Source organism: Prionailurus viverrinus, chromosome D1 (genome assembly GCF_022837055.1).
Source record: "Prionailurus viverrinus isolate Anna chromosome D1, UM_Priviv_1.0, whole genome shotgun sequence".
NCBI classification, from domain to species: domain Eukaryota; kingdom Metazoa; phylum Chordata; class Mammalia; order Carnivora; family Felidae; genus Prionailurus; species Prionailurus viverrinus.
The window spans coordinates 11,039,033-11,064,426 of record NC_062570.1 but is presented as its reverse complement, the minus strand read 5'-3'; the positions used below and the strand labels follow the sequence as shown (position 1 = coordinate 11,064,426).

General features: G+C 46.1%; 1 long non-coding RNA gene across 2 annotated transcripts in view; it reads right to left on the bottom strand.

The window, feature by feature from the left end:
* The window catches only part of LOC125176297 (uncharacterized), a 509,320-nt gene that overhangs the window by 32,739 nt on the left and 451,187 nt on the right, over nt 1-25,394 (bottom strand). Inside the window, exons 1-2 of one of the 2 annotated variants that reach the window (XR_007156210.1) lie at nt 14,273-14,397; nt 8,669-8,852 (exon numbers count right to left, since the gene is read on the bottom strand). The exons of the other annotated variant lie outside the window; for it this stretch is intronic. This is a non-coding gene — a long non-coding RNA (uncharacterized LOC125176297). Of the gene's footprint in view, nt 1-8,668; nt 8,853-14,272; nt 14,398-25,394 lie in introns of those variants that run through there. 2 annotated transcript variants of the gene reach the window in all.

Below are 25,394 nucleotides of genomic sequence, written 5' to 3'. Positions count from 1 at the left end.
AGGAGTAAATTTTAGGGCTCTCAGTCACAGCTGTTTTGTAAAGCAAATTGGGAAACCACAACATAAAGTATGTGGGGAAATCTGTCAAGGAAGAAGAAGGAATTGAAAGAAGCAAAGATATCACAATAAAAGAGCCAAAGATTAACCATGGAGCTGGGGGGAGAATGGAAAATAAACCAGAGAAAGGGAGAAAGGACAGCACAGAGAAATACAAAAGTAAAGGTAAAATATTATTTTAAGGTATTCTTATATCCTAAAATGTTTGTTGACTAAATGAATAAAAACAAAGCAAGAGAAAACATGGGGCCACTGTTAACACTGCCTCCTTTGTGACCCTCAGCTGATGGGTACCCTATCCTTCTCATGTTTACAATCCAAGTTGTGGGATAAATCCTGCCTGTTCTAGAAGGTGGGATGAAGTGTGTGCTGGGCAGTGTGGCTGTTGCCCAAGTCTCTTGTATTGCAGAGATGCTCCCTCTTTCATGCTTGCTGGCATTTCATGGATTCAGATCCGTTTGCTCTGGGTAGTAAACAGCCCCCCTGAATGTGTACTTTGCAAGAAAATGATCAGGTTGACTGTCTTTGGAGACTGGTGGGTTAGATATCCCAGAGCAGTTGACTCAGAAACCTTCCTATCATTGCTGAGAGAGAAATATTTGCACACAGATGATGGGCTGATCCTGGGCCTTATCTAGTTGCTAGAATGAACATCCAATGGGTATGTTAGATGTAAGAAACAGTCTTCAGCAGGGGTTATTGTCTAGAATGGACACTTCCTCAGGACACTGTCTTTCTGCCTCTTGACTAGTCTAATTATTAGCATCATTCACTCAGATGGTTTCTCCATGAAGAGGTGACGGACAGCTGGCACGACCAAATTAAGATCCATATAGTATGATAACCAGACAGAGAGGTGGCTCTTAACCTTATCTTCAGCTAGAAAATCTCTATAGAAGGATTATTATCAACCTAGGTTGGATTCTATGCCCATCCACAGACCAACTACTGTGGCCATTGGGATGAAGTTCTGTGATTAGCTCATTTCAGGCCAGGGGTCTACATCTCAATCACTAGCTAGAGAGATATGGTCCCATTAGATGTTAGGTCCCTACAGTTCCTGAAGTCAGTTTTCTGGAGACTGCTGGAAGAAGAGTACCCTTGCTCTTAGCAGAGTGCCGGGCCACCTGAAGAAACTCTCTCTCTTCTGGGTATTGCATGTATGTTTGTGAAGTCTGGGGATGCCAAAGACATTGTGCAAGCATGAGGGGAGTCAGTCAGCCAACCACAGAGGAGGACATGTCTGAGGATGTGGTAGAGAGACAGAGCTGGAGTCTCTGGACCAATTCAACCCTGAAGCCTCCCTTCCTCAGGCATCATTGGTCTTTAGACCAGTTCATATTGAATTTCTGGTTTTGTTTTTGTTTTTCAGCTTGTAGCCTGAAACACCCTAACTGGTATGTGGTAGGTGGAGATTGGTTCCAGAAAAAATAAGAGATGCTGAGCAACCAAAAAAAGGTCCACTAAAATGAGGATGATGAGCATGTGGCACAGAGGACATTTGTGGCCAGGTTTAAGGTTAAGGGAAGAGCCCTGGATCTTCACTGATGTTCAGTGCAAAACGCAGGCAGGAAATCAGGGTGAGGCCTCCTCATAATTACTGAACCTCACAAAAGTTCCTTACTACACGCAGCTACCATTTCTGGGAGTTGGGTCCAAGGGTGAGGAGTACACTTGGCTGCATTTCACGCCAGCTGTCGGTCTGGGGGATTGGGAAGGCTGGGGTCTTCCCTTCCGGACAGTGATCTCTGAGGAGGTGAAGCTGGTACCTCAAGCTGGGAGCCTAGCTCCTACCCCAGAACCCCTTCTGTGCTTCTCTAAGATCGGCCTCCGACTTGCTAGAGGTGCTGTGCAGGGAAGGGTAAATGAAAGTCAGAGTCACACAAAAAGAGGGTTCTGTGAAGCGAGGGCTTGAGAGAAGGCACTCTCAGGGGATAGAGGGCAGCAGGGCAGGGCATGTCTCCACATCAGCTGGAAGACTCCAGCTTGGCCAGCTGCTTGGGAAATGGCTCTTCCCCAGGTGCCAGCTTCTTTCTAGACCCTGTGGCCAGAGAGTTCGCTCATCTCTTACTCTCACCCAAGTCCCAGGGAAGCCCAGGCCCAGGGGACAATGCTGCCTTGTTGTGGAGCTCTACTTTCTGACTGGCCCCTTGTTTGGGGACCCAGGGAGCAAGAAGAACGAGCTGTGAAGCTAGGAAAGTATTGCCCTGGAGCTGGGCTGCAATTTCTTTTTGTTCCTTGCCAAGTGCCCCTCTGATCTAGGACAGAGAGCCTGCTCTCAGCTGGAAGTCAGAAGGGGGCCCGGCCTTCAGGCTCTGGGGAAGCAGGACCAGAGTGAGGATGAACAAAAGCCTCACAGATCCCTCAGGGAAGTGTGAAGTGTCTGAGTCCACGGATTGTTCAGCCTAACCTGACTAGTGTGTCTGGGAGAATGACTGTAGGTGACTCACCAGTTCTTGGTCTCATGGCTTTGTCCCACAGACACATTATAGTGACTTTGCTTGACAAAGAGGCCTGGCTCGTGTGCTGGTTGCACATACACACTTACCAGTTCATGTGCATTTGCTACTGCTTGTGCATGCCTCTGTTGTAGGGGTGCCACAAGTAACTGTGCAAAGATTCTACCATATATGATGAAAATATGTGGGCTTTCCTTAGACTACAGAACAGCCTCCTAACCAGTCCCTTGATGCTGTCAGGGATCCTTGCACTTTCTCACCAAAGAACCCCTTCAATAATAGTTCTCAATCCTGACTGCCCATTAGTATCATCTAAGGAGCCTTTAAAAATACCAATTCCTGGGCCCCATCCTCAGAGGTCTAGGTCTAGGTCCAGGTCCAGGTCCAGGTCATCTTCAGATGATCCTGATGTGGAGCCAGGGTTCAGAACCATGGGCTAAAGGAAGGAACCATGAGCCCCTCTGCTCTGGATGGGTCCCCAAGTTGCTCACACCTAGGGTGATATTCCTCAGTTTTTCTTGTTTTTTATTCAACATTCCTATGATTTTTTTTGCTATAAACTTCATATATCCATAATATAATTCTACTGTTTTAAATTATTTACCAATAAGCTAAATTTTCACTCCAAGAAGGGGCTCCACATTCTTCCTGTGCTTCTCACACCAGCACACAACTCCATGCTCCCAGACCACATAGATCCCAGGGATGAGGACCACAGCTGATTTACCCATGCCTCCCAGAAAACCTTTCACTGACAAGTCTTTGGAATGTGTTTGCCAATGGTATTTACCAAGAGCAGGTCAGTTTTCCTAAAAGGTCCCTTTGATCTTCTCTTTGTTCTGGATGTACGGTGGCTCTGCATTGCCAGGTACCCTGATTCTGAAATGGGATACAGATGCCCTGGTGGTGCAGGAGCACTCTATTGTGGGATTCACGAACAAACATTTTTTTAAAAAGGAGGTAAATGCTTATTTTATGTATGTTAGATAAATATAAATGGGACATAAAACCTGTGATTATTATTCTTTCTTTCTTTTTTTTTTTTTTAACATTTATTTATTTTTGAGACAGAGAGAGAGAGCATGAACAGGGGAGGGTCAGAGAAAGAGGGAGACACAGAATCTGAAACAGGCTCCAGGCTCTGAGCTGTCAGCACAGAGGCCAATGCGGAGCTCGAACCCATGGACCGCGAGATCATGACCTGAGCCGAAGTCGGACGCTTAACCGACTGAGCCACCCAGGCGCCCCTATTCTTTCTTTTTCTTTTTTTTTTTTTAATTTTTTTTTCAACGTTTATTTTATTTTTGGGACAGAGAGAGACAGAGCATGAACGGGGGAGGGGCAGAGAGAGAGGGAGACACAGAATCGGAAACAGGCTCCAGGCTCTGAGCCATTAGCCCAGAGCCCGACGCGGGGCTCGAACTCACGGACCGCGAGATCGTGACCTGGCTGAAGTCGGACGCTTAACCGACTGCGCCACCCAGGCGCCCCTCTTTCTTTTTTTTTTTTTTTTAAAGGAATAGTTTTAAATTTGATTTAAGGAAAATCACTATGTAAATAGTAGTTCAGGCGGTACCTGGCTGTGTGTGTCACTAAGTGATCAAAGGACGGCATTCAAGGCCTCCTAATCTGGCCCTGGCCTGCCATTCCAGCTTAATTTTTTCCTCCTTCCCAATAGAGGGCCACTGCTTCATCAAAAAGGCTTACAAATAGTCCCACGTATCAGCATCCCATAAAAACATGGGCTCTGGAATTATCCAACCTGGTTGAAACCAATGGCTCATGCAAACTTAAGGGGATGAGGCACAGACCCCACTTCTTGATAGGGAAATATGTGGAAGGTCCTAGAAGGACATGCAGAATGGATAGCATTGTCATGGCTGTTTTGGGGAAATACAATCTGCCACAATCCATCTAACGGATTTCATATACGTTTTAAGGTCTTCATATATATATGTAAGTTAGGTTCAAGATAAACTGGCAAGAAATTCTTTCTTTTTCCTCCCCTCCCTCATGACAGGAACCTGGGAATAATCCAGCTTGAGAGAAACTTTAGGTATTAAATTTGAAGTGCCAGGCATACAGTATACACTCAGTAAATGTGACTGCTATTATTAGATGATCTGGAGGACACTTCTGGTCTCTCTCCTGGACACAAACAATCACACATGTGCAGTCTTATCTCCAATATTTCATGTAAACTTCACAATCACCCTGCGAGACAGATACTCTTAGCCATTATCTGCATTTAACTAATGAGGCACCTGAGTCTTAGAGAATTGAGGAATTTTCCCCTAATTTCCTGAATTTAATCCCTAAAAGTTTCATGAAGGGGGTAATTTGATGACCGTTTTAAAGATAGAGAAAGGGCTCGGGGAGATTAAGTACATTGCCCAAGACAGGAAAGGTTGGATTTGAACCCAGATTTTTCTGACTCTGGCCTCAGTGTGGTTCCCACCTTGGACACAGCTTCCCAACAGTGAGGGTGTGGTGGTGGGGGGAGGGGGGACTCCATCGTGGCTCTCGGTGCCAGTGAAGCTGCCAGGTGGTCACAGCTGAGTTTGTTCTTTCCGTAGTTCCCTGCAGATGGTACCCGGAAGCCAATGGCCATTAACCCCCAAGGTCATGGAGAAACATAGCTGCTGTTGTTCCAGGATGCAAATGTGCTTATTTACTCTAGCCAGGGAAAATGCCAGTTCCTGTGGGAAAGGGGCGAGTGTGTGGAAGGGTGTGTTGTGGAGGAGTGTAACAGAGGTGATGGGGACTGGCATGAAGCGCTGGGCAACATGGCATGATGGCTTCTGCCCTTTTCAGAGCACCTCCTATGCACGCAAAGCTCTGGACCTTTGCACATGCTACTCTTTAGTCAGTGTTCATTTTTTCATTCAGGAGATCTATGTGAGGCCCTCTTATTTGCTAGTCACTATGAAAGGTGCTGGGGGAAAAACACTGGACAAGATGGGAAAGTCGTGCACCCTACTGAAGCTTATCTTCAGGTGGTAAGGGGAAGGGCGAGGGACAGAAAATATTCATGTAAACAAATAAAAAAAAATAAACCTATATTTGTGATCTGTTAATCACTAAGAAGAAAATAAACAAGGTAACGGAAAAGGGAATAGCTTGGAACACTTCCCAGACCTAATTATCCTTTAGGATGTAACCCAGATAGCACCTCCTCTGGGAAACCTTCCTGGCCCAACAAGGCTAGGTTAGATGAGCCTCTAACGTGGCTCACATAGCCAGTTACCTGCTTGTGGTGCTTGTTTACTGGTCTCTCTCTCACACTAGCCTGTGTGCCCCTTGAGGACAGAGGCCAGGTAGTGTCCCAGGTACCTGGAAGCTGTCTGGCAGCACAGGTGCTCAACGCCTATTTGCTTAAAAAATGAATGGATGGAGGGATGGCCATGTTTGGTAAAACATCACCCTGAAGAGTGAGGCTATTTTTAATGCAGTTATGGCCTCAAAACCATGTGATCTTATTGTATTCTTCCTAACTGCTGCTGGCTGTTTTTCTTTTTTTAACATATTTTGGGATCTTAATGAATGAGAATGATTTGCACTACAGCATATGGCTACTTTAATTAAGCAAAGGGTATCATTTTAGTAGGATAATAAATACTGTATAATTTATCAGGCCTTGTGTGTATTTTACAAGTATACCATGTGGGCCATATAAATCATTCTTTTACTTGGGAGGGGTAGAAAGAATCCCTATTGCTCGGATGCAAGACAGTGCATGGAAAGAAAATGAGCTGAACACCTTGACTGCCCCTGAAGAGGCAGCCATCTACGCAGCAGTCACCTTGGGGTTCCTTGGGCACCCTGAAAAGTGGAGTAACTCAGAAGGGACAGTGGATGTAGGGAAGAGACACTGTCCACAGTTGGAGAACTCAGTAATCCTCTGTGTTTGCTCCTCAATGAATAAAGTACATTATCACCCGCTGAAGAGGTAGGACTCTGCAGAAGGAGATGCTGCTTGGAGTGCTGGAAAGAGGCCTGGGCTCTTGGGTTTTGTTGCTAAGCATTTGCCCAGGGCTGGAGAATTAGAATCCACCTGGGAGTAGGGGCAGACTAAAAGTAAGGCAGGGGAAGGTGAGCTCAGCACGTGGCCATGGAAATCCAGCAGTACTGGGATGTGGTCAACAAACACCCACAGGTTATAAACAGACCCTGACAGAGCAGACAGGCTGGTGGGGTCCAGGACCTCGGATGAGCTAGATGCCTTTGACCCAGAACAAGGTGCCCTAGCTCCCTGACAGCACTTAGTATCCTGATGAGTGGGGAAGCTCCCCATCACTAGACGAGGGCAACTGTGCCCAGGGCTGTGGGGCTGGGGTGCCCCGATGGTAAGTCTCTGGGCAAATGGAAACCGAAAGTGTATTCTAAAGAATGAATCTTCCCCTACAAACTTGCAGATGCTTGCTACAAACTAACCTGCGATTCAACATCCTTAAGCGAGCAGAGTCAGAGGATCTGTGGAAAAAATGGAACCAGCACGAGGTTTTGGTGGAGTGAGTCATGCCACATAGACAGGAGTGGGAGAAGGGCATCTGCAGAAATGGAGAAACGGTGCATCATGTATCATACCTTTCATTACATTTTCTAAGAACACAATGTTGGAGATATCCATTTTATCTCTCCACTATCTCTCTATCTGTTCCAGAGGTTCCAAAGAGATGTATACTGGGAAACAGTTAAGAAGCTGATCTGGCTGAGCAGAGCCTTTGTGGACAGGGAAGGCTGGCCTATTCTAATTTCATATACTTTTGGGAAGTATAAAGGAGGTAAGATTGAAAAGTAGCTATAGAAGACATTACAGAGAACCCTGAAGACTTCGTACATGAATTTTAAAATTAAAAATATGCAGTCACTGGCACCTGTCTGCAATATGCAAGGCATTCTATTCAGGCTGGGATATATCGAGACTTCAGACGACTTAATTACATGGCCGCCTAGACAGCTCTACCTGGGTGTCCCAACGGCACATTGAAGTCCACATGGCCAGCACCTGACTCCTCATGTGTCTGCCCAAATAAGCTCCCTCCCCTCCACTCTTTTGACCAGTTAAAGGTACCAGCGTGCACCCACTCACCTGGGCAATAAACTCAGGAAGCACTGAAGACCTTTCTCTCCCCTACACTCTCCATGTTAAATCAACAGCAAGTGTAATCAGCTTCACCTCCCAACCCTTTCTCCAATTTCTCAATTCCTTTCTATTTCTTTTCTTGGACGATTACACCAGTCTCTTATCTGTTGCCCCTGCCTCCAGGCCTGTGGCAGCCCCCAACCCCGGCTTCAGATTCCACACCGTCACCATACCGTTCTGTGCTGAGAATCCCACAAGGACTCTCTAATAGCTAATGCAATAGTAGTTGCTGATTTTAAGCTTTACAACATTTCTTTTTCAAATGAAATCCCAATAATCAAAAGAGGACAGAGCCAAGATGCCTTGATGAGTGTCTCACTTGCTCAGTCTTGCTCCTTATCCCAAGGCACCACAAAAGACCCCAGTGACCCCAACACAGTCTGAAAGTTCACAGGAAATGTCCAAACCACTTAGCATGGTTTTTTTATCCCTCTACCTCCTGGCCATCTCTCCGATCCCACTTCTGCCACTTCCTCCCTCACTGCTTGGACCATCCTGCTCTACTCTCTGGCCCCATTAACAGAGCTGCCTAGCACCAGTGGTCCTCCAAATTCTGTTCAGGCATTAGCTCCTGTTGGAAGCCTCTCTGAACCCCCAAGCAACTCAGCCAGAACCTAATGCATTCTTAGGTGGACAGTCTTCCCCAGGAGAATGTAAGCTCCTTGAGGACCCAGCCAGCAGCCCATTCATTTCTCTCCTTGGTTCTCAGCTCCTAGTAAAGTCCCATAACCCTTCATCACACTGGGCTATGGAACGAAGACCAGGTGCCTCCCCTATCTTCACACAGACTGTGCAGAGTCCTGCTGTGTTGCCTTAGGGTCTCAGCGATCAAAGACTATCCCCCTGTGACCCATGGTGACAGATTAGAACATCTGGCACCCTCCGCAGGGGCTCAGGCCAGCCTGTGTGGGCCTCATTTGATGGATGGCCACTTCACTGGCTCTCTCCCTGCCAGCTCCAAAAGCAACACCAGTTCTTATTGTAGATAAAGTGACTTCTCAAATACCTTGGGCAAGAGGCCAGTGAGCTGGGCCAATGAGCAGTGGAAAGCGATTGTTCCAAGACTCTAATCGACATGCAGCTCTTTGAGGAAAAGAGTGATGAAGGCCTTCACTTCAAGAACCAGATGCAGGGCTTCTCCATCCCTCTCATGCGACAGGAGTGGGTCCAGGTTTGAGTCAGCCTGGCACCTAATACAGAAGATTTAGAAGACAAAAAGCTAACGGTCACTGTGTGCTTTGGGGAAGACAGTGGCTAAATAGCAGCTTCACAACAGTTGTAAAAAATGATGGTGTAATGTGCTGACGTGCCCTCCCCAAATTCGTATGTGGAAATCCCAACCCCCAGTACCTCAGAAAGCAACTGTGTTTGGAGATGAAGGTCATAGGGGTGAGCCCTAATCCAGTATGATTAGTGTGCTTATAAGAAGAGGACATTTGGACAAAGCTTTGTATAGAAGGAAGACCATTTGAAGACACGGGGAGAAGACAGCCATCCACAAACTAAAGAGAGAGGACTCAGAAGAAATCAACCCTGTTCACAACCTGAATTAGACTTGCGGCCTCCAGAAGTCTGAGAAAATCAATTTCTGCTGTTGAAGCCAGCCAGGCTTTGTTATGGCAACCCTCACACACTAATACTGATGGGTATGGTGTGGTGAGGGTCTCAGGCTATGATGCAGGCCCTAAGGGGGCTATGGTATGCTCCTGGGTGCCACTGTGGTCCTCATGGACGGTTTCTTGCTGCCCTGCTTCCATGAGTTTCTCTTCTCCCACAGCGTCTTGTGCCCTGGCTTGCCTTTCATCACATTCTCATGCAAAGGCTGTATTTGTCTACTTCTCTGTCTCCTCGACTAGACTCAGCTCTTCTAGAGTAACGTTGTGTCTCTTATCTCCAGTGCCTGGCACAGAGGCAGTACCCAGTAGCTGTACATTTGTGGAATTGATGAATTGGAGTTTACCATCCATATCTGTGCCCAGCCCTTCTGCCAGAGTCTGCTCCTTAGGTTGCCCTGGGTTGGGGGTCCTCAACAGCCCCTCCCTTCCAGCTTCTCTGGCCACTGGCGCTGCTAAACAAGCCCCAGTAGGCCAAGGCTCGGAATGGAAAGGAATGGGTGGGGGAAGAGAGACGATTGGCCCATGTCCTGTCCAGAGAATGTGATTGGCTCTCTGTCTGAATGGGATCCTGTGATTGGCTTCTCTAGCAGTGTGGCTAATGAAGCTCTTCCCTTTAGGCGTTTCCTGGTAGCTTTCCGGCTGCGGGAGGGGGCTGGCTGTCTCTGAGCTGGCTCTGGTCTAGTACCTGTTTGCTGCAGCCTGAAGGTGCAAATAGTGCTCACAGACTCAGCAAACAGCTTTTTCCTAGGCCTTTGGGGATGGGATTAGCTGTGGGTCAGCAGGGGTCTAACACAATCTCCTTTTGTTGGGCAAACAAAACAACTGTTGATATACCTCCTCTCTGGTCCTGACACCTTTAACTCAACACAGAAAATCAAATCACTTCCCTGCAATTGGATTCTAGCAACTTCCCTCGATCCTCTTTTCCTTTGGTTTCCCTCCTGGGGTTCGACCTGCATTTTCCTTTTTCTGCAAGTTGAAAATGTAGGTTATGGCTGGGCTGTCAAATCAGGAAGGACTGGCAGTTAGAATGAGAGGCTCTCCCATCCTTCACAGCCTAGAAATGTTCCTTATAGTTCCCAAAGCCCGAGTGATATTTGGAAGTCTACAGTGATAATAATAAGTATTATTGTTTACATGTTGCAGTTGCTAACAGTTTACACATTATAATTCCTCATACAGTTTTGATCTTACACGAATAGGCATTATTACATTTGTCCTCAAACCCCTGGTGCAATTTGCAATTTTTTGCTTCACAATTTACATTTTGAGGATAAAGTACATGTTGGCTGCAAGGTGAAGTGACTGGGTCTGACAGGGTGATGCGTTGCAGCAGACCCATTAGGGGAAGAAGAGGTGTCACCGTGGGTGGGGGGATGATTTTGCCAGAGGAGGAGGCCATTTTGCAAAATTTAAATCTGCATTGGAACATCACCCATCCTCCTTTTCTGGCCCCCTTTCTGAGAAATATCATCTCTACTCAGCCCCAGAGCAGGCTTGTCTCTGCTCCCTGAGTGGTTCCTGCCCTGGACAGGCCTTGGCAGGGTGACAACCTCAGTATGTGGTAGGTGTGGGCACTGGCTGGCAAGCTGGTGTTTCTCTTTCTTCTCCCGCCCCCACCTCCTCAGTCTCTTCTGCTCCATGTTCATGGAGAAACAGAAGAAGGTGGGGATATGGGTTTGCCATTTATTCCCAAGGATTTCCTGTCCTACCTGCTCCTCCCCCTCCACTTGAGTAGGGGTCCCAAGAGAGGAGTCCTCAGATCACCTGTTTTTAATGGGATGTGAACGGTATCTCGTGTAACTTTCTAGTTCTTTCTGGACCTTCTCTCATCAAAGGTAGCTTTTCTGTTTGTTTCAAGCTGATGAAAGCAGCACCAACTTAAAAAATAGTAATAACTCAAAAACTACTTTGTAGAAAGTGGGAACTAGGGTGAGCCACTGGCTGTATGCGAAGGGAATGGTGGTGGGATAAGTTTTAATAACAGGGCACTGTGTGAAACTTTGAAAAGTAACCACCCTTCCCTCATTTTCCTCAATTTTGACAAACTGGGTTGGTGCAAAAGAAAGACGTCTTCTTTTGTGAACCCTCAGGAGCTGCAGAGCTAACTTCAGGGGCAGCCACGCATGAGAACACCCTTACATAGTTCATAACGCCTTTGCATGGCAAATGCTCAGTAGACGGTAAGTGTTACTATTATCATTAAAAATACAAATGAGACAATGAAAGAAAATGTTGGTTTCTTTTTCTCCAAACTCCTGAGATGGTCTCTCTCTTGTTCAGGGTTCACCTGGTCCTTCTCAGGACATACTGACTGTCCAAGTAGGCAGCGAGACATCCTGAGGGTTGGGGGACAGCAGGGGGCTGGCTCTTGAACCTTCCATGGTACAATTCCTTGCGTGCTCACTCTGAGACCTGCTTATTTTCTCCCAGGTATTTGATTTGAGATTTCATTCTCAGACTGAACTGAGGTCTTACTAGTCAGTGAGTCAGGGTGGCTGCTAAGAGCTATACGTTAGTTTCCTAGAGCTATTGTAACCAAGCACTACAAACTTGGTAACTTAAAATAGCAGAAATTTATTCTCTCAGAGTCCTGGAGGCCAGAATAAGGTGTTGGGAGGAGCATGCTTCCTCAAAAGTCTAGGGGAAGCTCCTTCCTTGCTTCCTGTGGCTTCTACCAAACCTAGGCATCCCTGGGCATGTGCAGCATCACAGCAGCGTCCGCCTCCACTGTCACAGGGTCATCTTTTCTGTGTCTGTCTCCTCTTTTTTTTTTTTTTTTTTTAAGTATGTCTATTTATTTTGGGCAGGGGGTAGGAGAGAGAGAGAGAGACAGGAAGAGAGAGAAAATCCCAAGCAGGCTCCGTGCCACCAATGTAGAGCCCCAATGAGGGGCTCAAACTCATGAGCTATGAGATCATGACCTGAGCCGAAATCAAGAGTTGGGTGCTTAATCGACTGAGCCACCCAGGCGCCCCTGTCTCCTCTTTTTCCAAGGACACGAATCATATCAGATTAAGGATCGACTCTACTTCAGTGTGACCTCGTCTTAACTGACTACACATGCAGTGACTTTATTTCCAAATAAGGTCACATCCCAAGGTACTGGGAGTTAGGACCCCAACATACCTTTTTGGAAGACAAAACTGAAACCACATCAGGGCTTTTCAATCATCCATCTCAACAGGCCTTGAAGGCAGCAGGGCTTTGGGGCAGAGCCCTGGGCCTTCACTTCCAGAAATGCTACACCCGAACAAACAGGAACTGACTCTGATGGCTAGGTTTCCCTCTGTCCTGCCCAGCTTCGGGCCTCACCCTGCCAGGGCTGATTAAACACATATCCCCCTTCCACTGCATCCCACATGTCCTCGGCTCAGTGAGTGGAAGTCAGAGCTCAGCTGAAAGTTCTGACCCAGGGCCACTCCTCCAGGCCAGCCAGAGCATGTCTCGCCCGAGAAGGCTAGCCTGCTGGAATGAACGTGACTTGTGTGCTAGCCTGTCACCCCACTCCTGCTACCCCCCCCCCCCACTCTGCTGCCAGTAAATGTTGTCAAGGCACAGACACTTTCTGAAATCCCACTGTCTGGAGGACGGAGAGGTTGACTCAGGCTGAGTGACAGTCACAGCTGAGCAGAAAAGGCACAGAGAGAGAAGAGACAGAGACAGAGACAGAGACCAACAGAAAAAGCAGGGTGACAGCCTGAGTTCAGAGAGACAGGGTGGGGGAGGGTAGCCCTGGCCCTGACTCCCCCAATGCCTACAGCAGCTGTTCTGCCTCCCTGGAGGGAGCCCTGGCTGTGCTTTCCAGAATCCTCCTCCAGTCTGGCCCCATTACCCAGCTACTCATAGAAATCATGGAGCCCTGAAGAAGGGACAGAGTAATCTGTAAACTCTTCTACACAGGGTTTTTTACAATAAATACTCCTGGTTTGCCTCAGGAGACAGTCATTGGGTTTTATAATTTTTTTTCTAGAAAGATCTAAATGTTCTCTAATTAACCTATTAGTATTAATTATACACTTGTAGTCATTTATTTGCTAATCTGAAAAACGAACCTCCTGGATTCAAAGAAAAGGTTCCCCACCAATTCCCACCCTCTTTTGTCTTTTCTCCTGTGAAGTGTTTAAATCACTTGTCAACACAGAAGGAATAATAATAATAAAAAGAGTGACACCGGATCAGAGAGCAGGGGCATGGTGGAGAGATACAAAGCCCCCCAGCAGTCAGCAGGAAGTGAAGATTCCTCCATATTCATCAGGGGAGAGGAGAGGACAGCCGCAGGGTCCTCAGACCTGCCCAAGGAGCAAGACCCCGAGGCTGGCCTGCTGGGGCACAGTTTCCTGCCCTGTGCTTTTAAGACCTTATGGCTCAGATTTTGCACAGGGATCCCCGGGATCATGTGGGTGCTGCTGTCATCAGCTTCTGTCTGTCTGCCCCGACCTCCTTGACAGATGAGGCTCACACACCTGAGACACTCTCTCTCAATGTAGCCAAAAGGAGGAGGCAAAGACACATAAACACACACGCATTTATGTTTACTGTGTGGGGATACAAGGCATTATAATAACTGGTAACCACCACACATATTATGAGCACATCAGTGATGATAACTCACTCACAGATGTGACAAAAAATAAGATAAGCTGCTATTACATACAATTGGTGGGTATAGCCTCCAATGCCACTTTTTCCTCTCCCTGCTGCAGGAGAGCCTGTCAGAACACAAGAGAGAGAGTAAGCCTCAAGAGCCTCGAGAAGGGTGAAACTGAATGCAAATTTTATAAGCTTGCACATTTAGGTCCCATCTCAGCAGCCCCGATTAGAGTCCCACTGGATGGGACTATAAATGAAGAAGAAGCAGTGTCACAAAGTGTCCCCAGCAAAGGACAAATGTTTGGCTAGTGTGGTATGCCATTGTCCTGGAGCCTGTGGAAGCCTGAATTTCTCCCTCTGTGCCCCACCAAGTCTAGGAGAAAGCTTTTGGGTTTCCCCACCTTAGGCTACAAGGCTCCTGGGTGGTGCTGTGTTCAGGTATGTTGGCCTCAGTCTCCCAGCTCCTCAGGAAGTCTGAGAACACAATTGGACTTGAACGCCCTCAGCATTTCTCACAGATGGACCATTGTCCCGAATTTCACACCTGTGGATAAATGATATGCTGTGCTGCAACCATGTAAGACCTATGAAGAGAGAGTTTTAAAAAATAATTAAATGGGTAATTTGATGCTTGTTCCTTTCTTCCATCTCTGTTCACTGAAGGTACATAAAAGCTAAGGAATCGCACCTTGCTCTGGACCTAACCACCTGCCATTTCAAGCTTGAATGTCTTCCCTCCCTTCCTTCCCCCATGCTTGGTTCCAGAGGGGGGTTCCAATCCCTGGACTTTGCTGGAGGGCTTCACCAAGAAGCCTGGCATCTTCCCCTTGGACTGAGATCCATCAACAGTCTTGTCCCCATTCTCCCCCCTTGCTCAAAACAGACACACAAGTCTAGGGACTGGGTTTCGGTAGGGTAACGCCTCATTGATCTGGGCACTGTTCGAACTTACACAAACTAGCCAGGTAACTGAAACCTATCCTATCAAGAGCCAAAATCATTTCTTAAAAAAATTAATCACCTTTAGTAGACATTTCTCAAAAATGCATTATACACCTTCTTTCCTCCTTTAACAGAGGCTACTGATCACAATTTCCTAGAGCTGTAATCTGCGTCTGCACCTGCCTTCTAGTTGTTCTGATTCCTTTTTCATTGTCAGAAGATAGGCTTTCACTCTGGTCCCTGCAGGGTGTCCATCTCTAGCAGCCACACTGCCTTCCTTCTGCTCGGATCTTTCTATGCGTGCTGCCGCAGACTTTGGGGGGCCATCAGACCCACCTCCTCAGCTGGCTACTTCTTAGAGAAGAGTCAGGGAGGCCCTCAACAACACGCCCAAGAGGCAGGTTCTAGGCTTAGCAGAGACAGGGCTCTGGAATGGCTGTTTTGGGTGGTCAAGGACTCGTTGGCTTATTACACTGAATGTTCTACCTTATAGGACTAGAGATGCCAAAGAAACATGGTATCTTTAGGGGCAGCCACCCCACATTAAAACCCGAAGTCACTTTTGCTGTGATTAGACAGCAAGATGTCAAGGAGGAGACAAGGAAGAAAAGTGGAGTTTACTGAACATTTCCTGAACATTCCGTGACAAGAGCTCTGCTAGGAATTCTCACCTGCTATTTCACTCACTGCTCCCTAAATCCTAGAGATGTAGACACTATTGTCCCTATTTTACTGAGTGAAAAATGAAGGCTTAATGCCACTAATTAGTAAGTGCAGAATCAAGATGCCAAATCATGCCTGTCTCACTTTGAAACCTGTTGTCTTTTGGGGCACATGGATGGCTCAGTTTGTTAAGCATCTTATTTCAGCTCAGGTCATGATCCCGTGGTTCATGAGTTCAAGTCCCACATCAGGCTCTGTGCTGACAGCTGAGAGCCTAGAGCCTGCTTCAGATTCTGTGCCTCCTTCTCCCTGCCCTCCCCCCCACTCACACTCTGTGTATGTGTGTCTCTCTCTCAAAAATAAATAAACATTAAAAAGAAATTTAAAAAAGATCTGTCGTCTTTTATACTTTTTATCCTTTTAAAAAGCATAGAATTCCTTCTTTTTAACTCTTTTCATTTCTCTATTTTTAATCTTCTTTCTTTTTCTTTTTTAGTTCATTTATTTTGAGAAAGAGAGAGAGAGATGGAGAGGGAGAGGGGGGAGAGGGAGAGGGGAAGAGAGAGAGGAGAACACGCAGGGGAGGGGCAGAGACGGAGGGGGAGAGAGAATCCCAAGCAGGCTCCACACTCTCAGTACAGAGCCCAACGTGGGGCTTGATCCCATGAAAGGTGAGATCATGACCTGAGCTGAAATCAAGAGTCAGAGGCTTAGCCAATGGAGAAACCCAGGCTCCCATTAATTTTTCATTTTTAATGAATGAAATCACCCATGAAACCCCAACATAAGAGATAACAAGATGCTCCTGTGGACGACTTGGGCTTTTCTAGGCGCCAAGACTCTATTGGAACCCTAGGGCCCCACAGAACCGAGACTGAAAACCATGATAACTAGGCTCAGAGATGTGCTAGGATAATATCTTATGGTTTAGGAATTCTCAAATAGGGCCTAAATAAAAATTTCCCTAATCATGCCCAAGAAAGGGGAGGGATAGACAGACAGACTTCTGGAGAAATCTGTAAATGATATACCATCTCATTCCAAGTCCTCTGTCCTCACTGGGTTTGCATGCACTCAGAAGAAAGACTTCTTTGACATCTGATTACATTTGGTGGTGCTGATGCTGCAGACCTGGGCAGACTTCTCCCTGGGCAAAGCATTGCTGGTGGACGAGGGTTGAGACCCCCTGGGACCTCTACTGTCGCCTTGTAAATCCTCCACCCTTCTCTTCTGCACCATTTGTGCTTGATTTTTCAGGGAGCAAAAATTATGTTGTTGGACTGTGGGGCACCTATGATGCCTGAGACATATCCAGGAACTCCCATATGAAACTCCCAGGTGAAAGGGCATGGCAGGCCTAGAAGCAGAGGGATGAGTGACATCAACAAGAAGATTCTGGCACAAAGCTGTGGTATGAGTTAATGAGAAGAGGCAGTGAGCAACAAGAGTGAGAGTTTGGGCTCTGGAGTCAAGCAAACCAGGGTTTTTCATTCTGCCTCTGCTGTTGCTTTAATCTCCCTAAGCCTGAGTGTTCTGAGCTGCAAAATGAGAATAAAAATATCTCTTTCACTGGTATGCTATCGTGTTAGATGGAGTGATGCATGAAAGGTGGTTGGCACAGTGCCTGGCACATAGTAAGAAATCAGTAACCATTAGTTGCTCTTATTATTATCTTCATTAATCATTATATACTCAGACAAGTAATCCAAGGACTGAGAAGTCAATATAAAGAGCAGAAAGTTACTTAGGGTCTGGTCATAATGTTTAAAATCATCTAATTAGTACAGTGGTCTGTATTTTATTAGGAGACCCCAGGCCTGGGGTTTGCTTTCCAAGCAGAGATACTAAGTTGTTGGCATTTGAGTTTGGAGCACATTGGGGCACTGGGTAGCTCAGTTGGTTAAGCGTCTCACTCTTGATTTCAGCTCAGCTCACGATCTCACGGTTTTTGAGTTTGAGCCCTGCATTGGGATATGTGCTGACAGTGCAGAACCTGCTTGGGATTCTCTCTCTCTGCCCCTCCCTTGCTTGTGCTCTTTCTCTCAAAATAAATAAATAGATGAATTTGGAGCACAGGTGAGGGACCCTCAGCATACAGACAGCATTAAGCTATGGGGCTAATAACTCACTTCATTAGAGAGTGGGACAGAGACGAGAAGGGATCTGGCATGGAGTGGGAGCCAGCAAAGGAGACCGAGAAGGAATAGCTACCAGGGGAGAAGGAAAGCCAGGTGTCCCACAAGCCATGAGAGAACAATTCAAGAAAGGGGAGGCCAGCTACAATGAATGGTAGGGAGGCTAGGGAGGGACACTGAATGTGGACCTTGAGGTTGTTGGGACCTTGGCAGGGGCAGTTTTATGGAGGAAGAGAGGCTGAAGCCTGATGTGGTGCTGGAGGGGACAAAGGGAGGTGAAGAAGTTGCAATTATAAGCACAGACAACTCTTTAGAGATGTTCCACTAAGATTTCTCCCTGGGACGTGGAGCCATATGAGTTCTATCGGGAAATGTGGTGGTGTGAAGGAAGAAGGGGTAGCCACTCCTTGGATACATCAGCTGGTGGAGCATCCTCTGGGAAACTCATCACTGACACATTCTCTTCACAGAAAATGCATTTCAGTTGGAGGGGAGAAATGAAGTCAAAGTCGCCAAGGCTGTCGGAATGGCTTTCCCTCCAATTACCCGTGTGTGGATGGTGTACCAGAAAGGAGGCAGAGGGGACAGGCCCTGCTGAAGCAGACTATTCCTTCCTTCCCACCCATGACACTGCAGGATCCATGGCCAGACGTCAGATGGGGGATTGTCCCAGCCCCTGGGACATTCACTGCCCCTGGAGAGTTTGGGGCCACACCCAGTCTGGCCTCAATGCCAAGAGCCCTGGGACAGGTGGCCTGGGATGAATCAGAGGGCTAATTAGCACTCTCTCCCCATCTAAAAGGAGCCAGAGACATATAAATTGCTCCCAAGAGGGAGGGAAGGAGGCAGAGAAAAAGGAGGTGGAGAAACAGACAGGGGTTACATCAGAAAAACAACATCATCCAAACAGCCTCATGTCCCAAATGGGTGTTCCTTCTCTAGTAGGAGTGGCAGAGGCAGCTGGGACCCAGGGGACCCTTGATGTAAAGCACCCGTGTTGGCGTCTCATTATCTGCATGATGGATGCCACCTCCCTACCCCAGTGAGTCCCCAGGTGATGTCTACATGGCTAGCTGATGTCTAATATCTCTGCTTCTTCCCATTACACAGCCCTGAAAATTCACTGCTGGGTGCCAGCATCTAGCTTGGCCCTTGGTAAACTGGGGTTTCTGCTGGGTAAAAGTCACATCAGGGCAGTGGCCAGGTCTGTGCTCATCCAGGGGATGGAAGAATCAGTGGGCTTGACCAGCATAATGTTTTAGGGAACAGTGCAACTGAGAGGACTCTGGAGAGTTAGGGTCTAATCATGGCTGCGTGACCCTGAGGGCCTTGGAAACATGCAAGTTTGGGCCACATAATATCTCTAACATTTGGGAGTTCTGTGAATTCAGCATCCTCCCAGCCAAATTACTTCTGGATTATTTATAGAGCCATGCCTCTTTATTATTATTATTTTTTTATATTCTTTCCAGCCTAACTTTTGAGGGCCTAGCATTCCTGTTGATCTCAGTTCTGTGTGGGCAGAGATGGAGACAGAGAAACTGGAGGTGGGCAGAGGAGCAAAACCATTGTTCATTTGAGAGATAGGGAAGGAAGTCTTAAGTCTGTAATTAAAGAGAATTGCCCACAATGAGCACATCTAATGGCCAGATCTTGGTTTTTAATACCATTCTCCAACAAAAGGAGTTAGGGCTCCTTGGAGAAATGGTTGTTTCCTGCTGGGGCAGGAAATGTATGAGATGAGGCTAGGGCATCTTGTAGCACCAGAAAGTAAGGAAGTGACACACACACACACACACACACACACACACACACACACACACACATGCACAGGCGCACGCGCGTGGGGATACGTTAAGGGGACACAGGAGCCAATGAGAAGAGCTCCCAATGGCCAAAGCTGGAAGAATTTGAGCCAGGAAATAAATAAAGGAGTCTTGGATCATAATGCAAGGTGTAAAATGAAGATTCACGAACCTATGTTGATATAAATAAATGAATAAACTATCAAAGAAATAAATAAAGAGAAGAGACAAATCCGTGGTGCACAGGAATTACAAATCATTTGGTAGATGCCTGTTTTCAAGGATGTGGAGCTTAACTCTCCACTCTGTAACTGTGGGCTGCACCTAGTGACTTCTTCCCCAAGAAAACAATATGGAAAGGGGGAAAAAGCAAAACTTCAGAGTGGAATGCTGTCTTAGCCAAGTGATCAGGTCAACATCAGCAGTGATGAGTCATGGTGAGGTATGTACTTCTGACATGATGTGATAAGAAGGGCACTAGACCATGTGGTCTTCCCCCCAAAAGCTCATAATCCAAGTCTAAGCATTAAAACAAGTGTAAGACAAATCCCAGTTGGGAGCTACTCTATAAAATACCTGACCATTACTCCCCAAAACTTCAAAGTCGTCAAAAACAATTAAAGTCTGAGAAACTGTCACAGCAGAGAGGAGCCTAAGGAGACAACTAAATGTAATGCAGTGCCTTGGATGGGATCTTGGAACAGAAAAAGGACATCAGGTAAAAACTAAGGGGATCCGAATAAACTGCAGACTTTAGTTTAAAACAGTGTGCCAATATTGATTTTACATTAATAAATGCACCATACTAATTTATTTTTATTTTTTGAAGAAAAAATTTTAAAGTTTTATTTATTTATTTGTAGAGAGACAGAGACAGTGAAAGCAGGAAAGGGGCAGAGACAGAGGGAGAGAGAGAGAATCCAAAGTAGGCTCTGCACTGCCAGCACAGAGCCAGATGCAGGGCTCAAATCTACAAATTGTGGGATCATCGCCTGAGCCGAAACCAAGTCAGACACTCAACCCACTGAGCCACCCAGGCTCTGGACCATACTAACTTAAAATGTTAATAATTGGGAAAACAAGGCACTGGGTAGATAAAAAAGTCTCTGTACCTTTTTTTGAAATTTTTCTGCAAATCTAGAAGTGTTCTAAGAAATAAAGTTTATAAAAAAAATAACCCAAACCCTGCCCAAATCATGTGTTTCTAATTAAATCATTTGAGTGGTTCAAACCTGAGTAGAGTTGCTTAGCAATTTTTAAACTGTATTTGTATAAAGGATTGTGATGGTTACTGCTAATTCCTGATTAAATTTCTATTTCCTTCTTCATGTACAAAAAAAAAAAGGCAGTGTTTCCCCCCAAAAAACAATGTGTCCAGCTAAACATATTCATTTCTCTTGATTCTCTTGCAACAAGTGGTAGCCATGAACACAGTTCTGGTCAGTGAGATATAGGGGGATCTCTAGGAAGAGACTGGCTTCTTGAATAAAAGGAGAAATCACCATTAGCAGAAAGCCCTTTGCCCAACAATCTTCCCCTTCTTCCCACCCGTAGTTGAGATACGTGGCCTGAAGGCAGGACAGCTATGTTGTGATCATGAAGCAACCAGCATGATGATGAAACTCTACATATCATGGGTGACAGAGCTGAAAGGTAAAGACACAGGTCCCTGGTGGCACTGCTCAGTGACTGTATAAGTCCTGGACTGCTCATCTCTAGACGTCTTACTTGGTGATTCAATTTTTTTAAAGGCTACGTTGGTTGCGGTTTTAGTCATTTGCAACCAAATACAATCTTACCAATATAAGGACCAGTAGTAGAGAAGCTACAGAAGGTGAGGAATTTGGAGAGAGAAGACTGAGTTTTAGAACGAAGAGCAAGAGAAATTATATTAAATATTAAGGATCTATAGACTATTTATTACATACCTGAGGGTTTCAAAAATGAAGTAAGCTATTTAATCTACATGTCAAACCGGTATGAGTATGAATCCTTATCTTTGTTTGAGAGCCTGGACCATGCAGGCACACAAGTAAAGTAAAGTTGGTCAAGGTCACAAAATAAGTAAGAGGCAGAGCTAGGAATGGAATCCAAGTCACCTCATGCCAAGGTGGACAGGTGTCCCTCTGTACCACTTTGGTCTCAAGGGAGCTCAGGTGCAAGCTATCTGAGGAAGGCAAGGGATGGAGAAGGCAGAGAGACCAGAGATTGAGGAGAAAAGCTAGCCCAGGTCTCAGCTCTGTCTGAGGGCTCTAGGAATGAGAGGAGCCTGGAAATTCTACATGTGAAAAAGTAATAACCTTGGGGTTCATGTAATCATGAAAAGAGGAGTGTAAGTGGAGGTTTCAGACAGAAAAGATATGTTAACCACCTAAAGACCAGGGATTAGGAGATCAGCAAATACCCCCTGAGTGAAAAATTTTGGAATAGAAAGTCTAGAGTTTTTTAGATTTTTATGAAAAAAATTGAGCATAAGAATCTGTTGCTTAGAATTCAATAAGCACTTCTTAAACATATACTATGGGCAAAGCACCATATTAGGCAAGGTGAAGATCACAAAAGAAAAGAATGGTATGACCTGCTCTATAGTTAAGTGAGAGAATCCAAATGATGTGTCAAATAGCTGTGCATTTGGAATTGTGTTCAAATTAGGAGTCTTGCTTTTCTCCTGAAATAAGGGATGAATCCAGGTTGGTATGATGCCTCCAGACTGTCTTAAAAAACCCAGAATCTTTCTGTGCTTTTATTCTGGATGGGAGAAGCCTAGTAGATACAAGATGGCTAACAGACCTCAGTCTGCCACTTATGTCCCAGGGTGGCAAAAAGGCAAAGGACGAAGGGCAAAAAGTGCACCTGCTGTGTCAACCCCTCCTTTTTCAGGGAGTTTTCCTGAAGGTCTCACAGTAGAGCTTCCTCTTACATATCATTGGCATGAATCGAAATACATGGGTTTTTCTATTGTGATAGGCTGAATGTCTCTGTCTCCCCCAAATTAATACATTGAAGCCCTAACCTTCACTGTGATGGTGGTTGAAGATAGGGCCTTCAGGAAGTAATTAGGGTTAGATTAGGTAACAACAGTGGGACCCTCATGAGATTAGCACCTGAAGAAGATGGGGGTGCTTGGGTGTCTCAGTCGGTTGGGCAGCCGACTTGGGCAACTCAGGTCATGATCTTGTGGTCCATGAGTTCCAGCCCCACGTCAGGCTCTTTGCTGACAACTCAGAGCCTGGAGACTGCTTCGGATTCTGTGTCTCCCCTCTCTCTGCCTGTCCCCCACTTGTGCTGTGTCTTGCTCTGTCTCTTAAAAATAAATGCTAAAAATTAAAAAGAAGAAGACAGATCTGCCTCTACACCCATGCACCAAGGAAAGGCCATGTGAGCACACAGTGAGAAGGAGGCAGTCTACAAGCTAGGAAGACAGTCCTCATGAGGAATCGAATGTTTTTGCACCTTGATCTTGGACTTTCCAGGCTCCAGAACTGTGAGAAAGAAATGTCTGTTGTTGTTTATGTCACCTAGTCTGTGGCATTTTGTTATAGCAGCCCAGGTTGACTAAGACACCTATCTATGAGGAAGCTGGGAAATGTGCTCGACTGACACCTGAAATAACGTCCATGTTTTATTAATACAACTGAGAGAAGAACAGATTATGAAGCAGGTGGCTAGCACTTTCTGTCACAACCTCTATCATAAGGGGAGGCAGCCAATGTGCCTTACATCAGTGCATTTTTTTTTTTTTTTTGGCAGGTTCATGTTTGACCAACTGAAGAGAGTAACAACAGGCTATATTAAGAACTATGATAAAGGTAATAAAAACTAACCAAAATATTATTGTGCCAAGTAGCCTTTCCCAACACCTTAAGTCAGTATTTACCACATATCCCTGTTTTATCCCTTCTCATCAGTAACTAAAATGATCTAATTGAATCAATTACATGCTTATTGTCAGTTCCTTGAGGGATGCTGCCTGTCTTATTCACACCTGGGCTGGAACAGAGTGTGGCATATGGTGAGCACTGAGTACAAATTTGTTGACTGACAAATTGTTATTCAACACGTATTATGTGCATGATGTTATTTTTTACAAAGATTATTTATTTAATCCTCACGATAATCCTGTGAGGAGGATATCATTATTCCTTCCATTTTACAGAGAAGGAAACACTGAGCCATTAAAGATTCAATTCCTTGTTTAAGGTCACAGAGCAAGTACATGGGTGAGCCGGGTCTAAATCCACAGCTGGGCTTTCAACCAGCACATGATGCACTAGGGAGTGTAACTCTCCTCCCAGAGTGCCCGAAATGCAGACAATCTCCTTTTCTGACTAGACCTTAAAACATGGGTAGGGGGGCGCCTGGGTGGCGCAGTCGGTTAAGCGTCCGACTTCAGCCAGGTCACGATCTCGCGGTCCGTGAGTTCGAGCCCCGCGTCGGGATCTGGGCTGATGGCTCAGAGCCTGGAGCCTGTTTCCGATTCTGTGTCTCCCTCTCTCTCTGCCCCTCCCCCGTTCATGCTCTGTCTCTCTCTGTCCCAAAAATAAAAAATAATAAACATTGAAAAAAAATGGGTAGGAATTTTACAGGTGGCTGTAGCAGGAAGTGGGGGCGAGGCTGGAGATAGAGAAAAGAACCCCATTCTAATTAGAGGAGCTTGAACCACAGAAACTAATAATGGTTTGGGAATAGAGAGTAGTCAGATGCCTCAGAAAATGTGTACTGTGGTACATAAAACTAGAAGTAAGAGGTGGGGTCCAGGTGTGAAAACCAAACCAAGGGATTTCACTGTTATCCTTTAATAGACACATTGGGGGAAACTTCAAAGGTTTCTAAGTGGCAGGGAACATGATTACATCTGTGTTTGAGAAAAATCACTGGCAGCAGTAGGGAGCCCAGGTATGAAAGGGTAATGGCTGGAGGCAGGGAGAACAATTCAAAGTGTCAGAAAATATTCAGGAGAGAGTCAACCAAAGCCTGAACCTGGATAGGTGTAGCTGGAATGGGAAGAGAAGGGTGGATCCAAACATGTCATAGATATGGAATCACAAACCTCTGGGCACTGACAGAATGAGATGGAGTGAGCACAGATGAGGCCAGGCCTTGACAGGCAGACAGAAGAGGGGAAAGGGGGCAGGCTCTTGCAGAAGCCAACGAGACAGGGTCCCGTGATTTACTTGTGTGATGTCTGCTGACCTGACAGGAGGCAAATTCAAGGAGACTCCGTTCTTAGAGAATGCTAGATCCCTCTTCTAACCTTTGAGTGGCAATCCCCTGGTCCCCTGCCTCAAAGACCTGGATCAAAAATCTGGAGAAATGAGCCACAACTCCAGACTTCAGAGTAGAGTAATGGTCAGGGGAACTGGTACCAAGCGGAGACTCCCTCTCTTCCACACGGGAGCCGGTGGTGGGGAATATTGCTCTCCATCACCCCCAGGACTGGAGGAAACTTCACTCTCCTGGCATTTTTTAGGGTCTATGCAAAGGCATGGGGTTGAAACTGTGTGGGCTCTCATGGCAGTAGAAGTGGACAGAACAGGAAGAAGCAGGCTTTATCCATTACAGAATATATTAGTTTTGACCCTGAAGAATGTCCTAAGAGGATTTAGAATGCACATGCCCAGAAATGCTTTGAAATCTCTATCCTTGCAGGTATAACAAATGAGAAGTGCAACAATTTCTTTCCATGGCCTGGGACCTCTACCTGTTCTCTGGCATTACTGACCACACTCCCTTTGCCCACTCTACTCCAGTCATGGTGGCTTCCTCCCTGTTCCCAGTCTCCAAGAGTATTGGACGGCTTGTCCCTGCTTGGTTACTCCCTTCCCCCAAACCTATCCGTCCTGTTCTGCAGGTCTTGGCTCCAATATCATCCCTCAGAAAGGCCTTTCTGACCACGCGAGCTAACATTGCTCTCCACAAACCCCCAACCCCAGTCATTCTGAATGTGGTTCCCTAATGTATTTAATTTGACATTCATT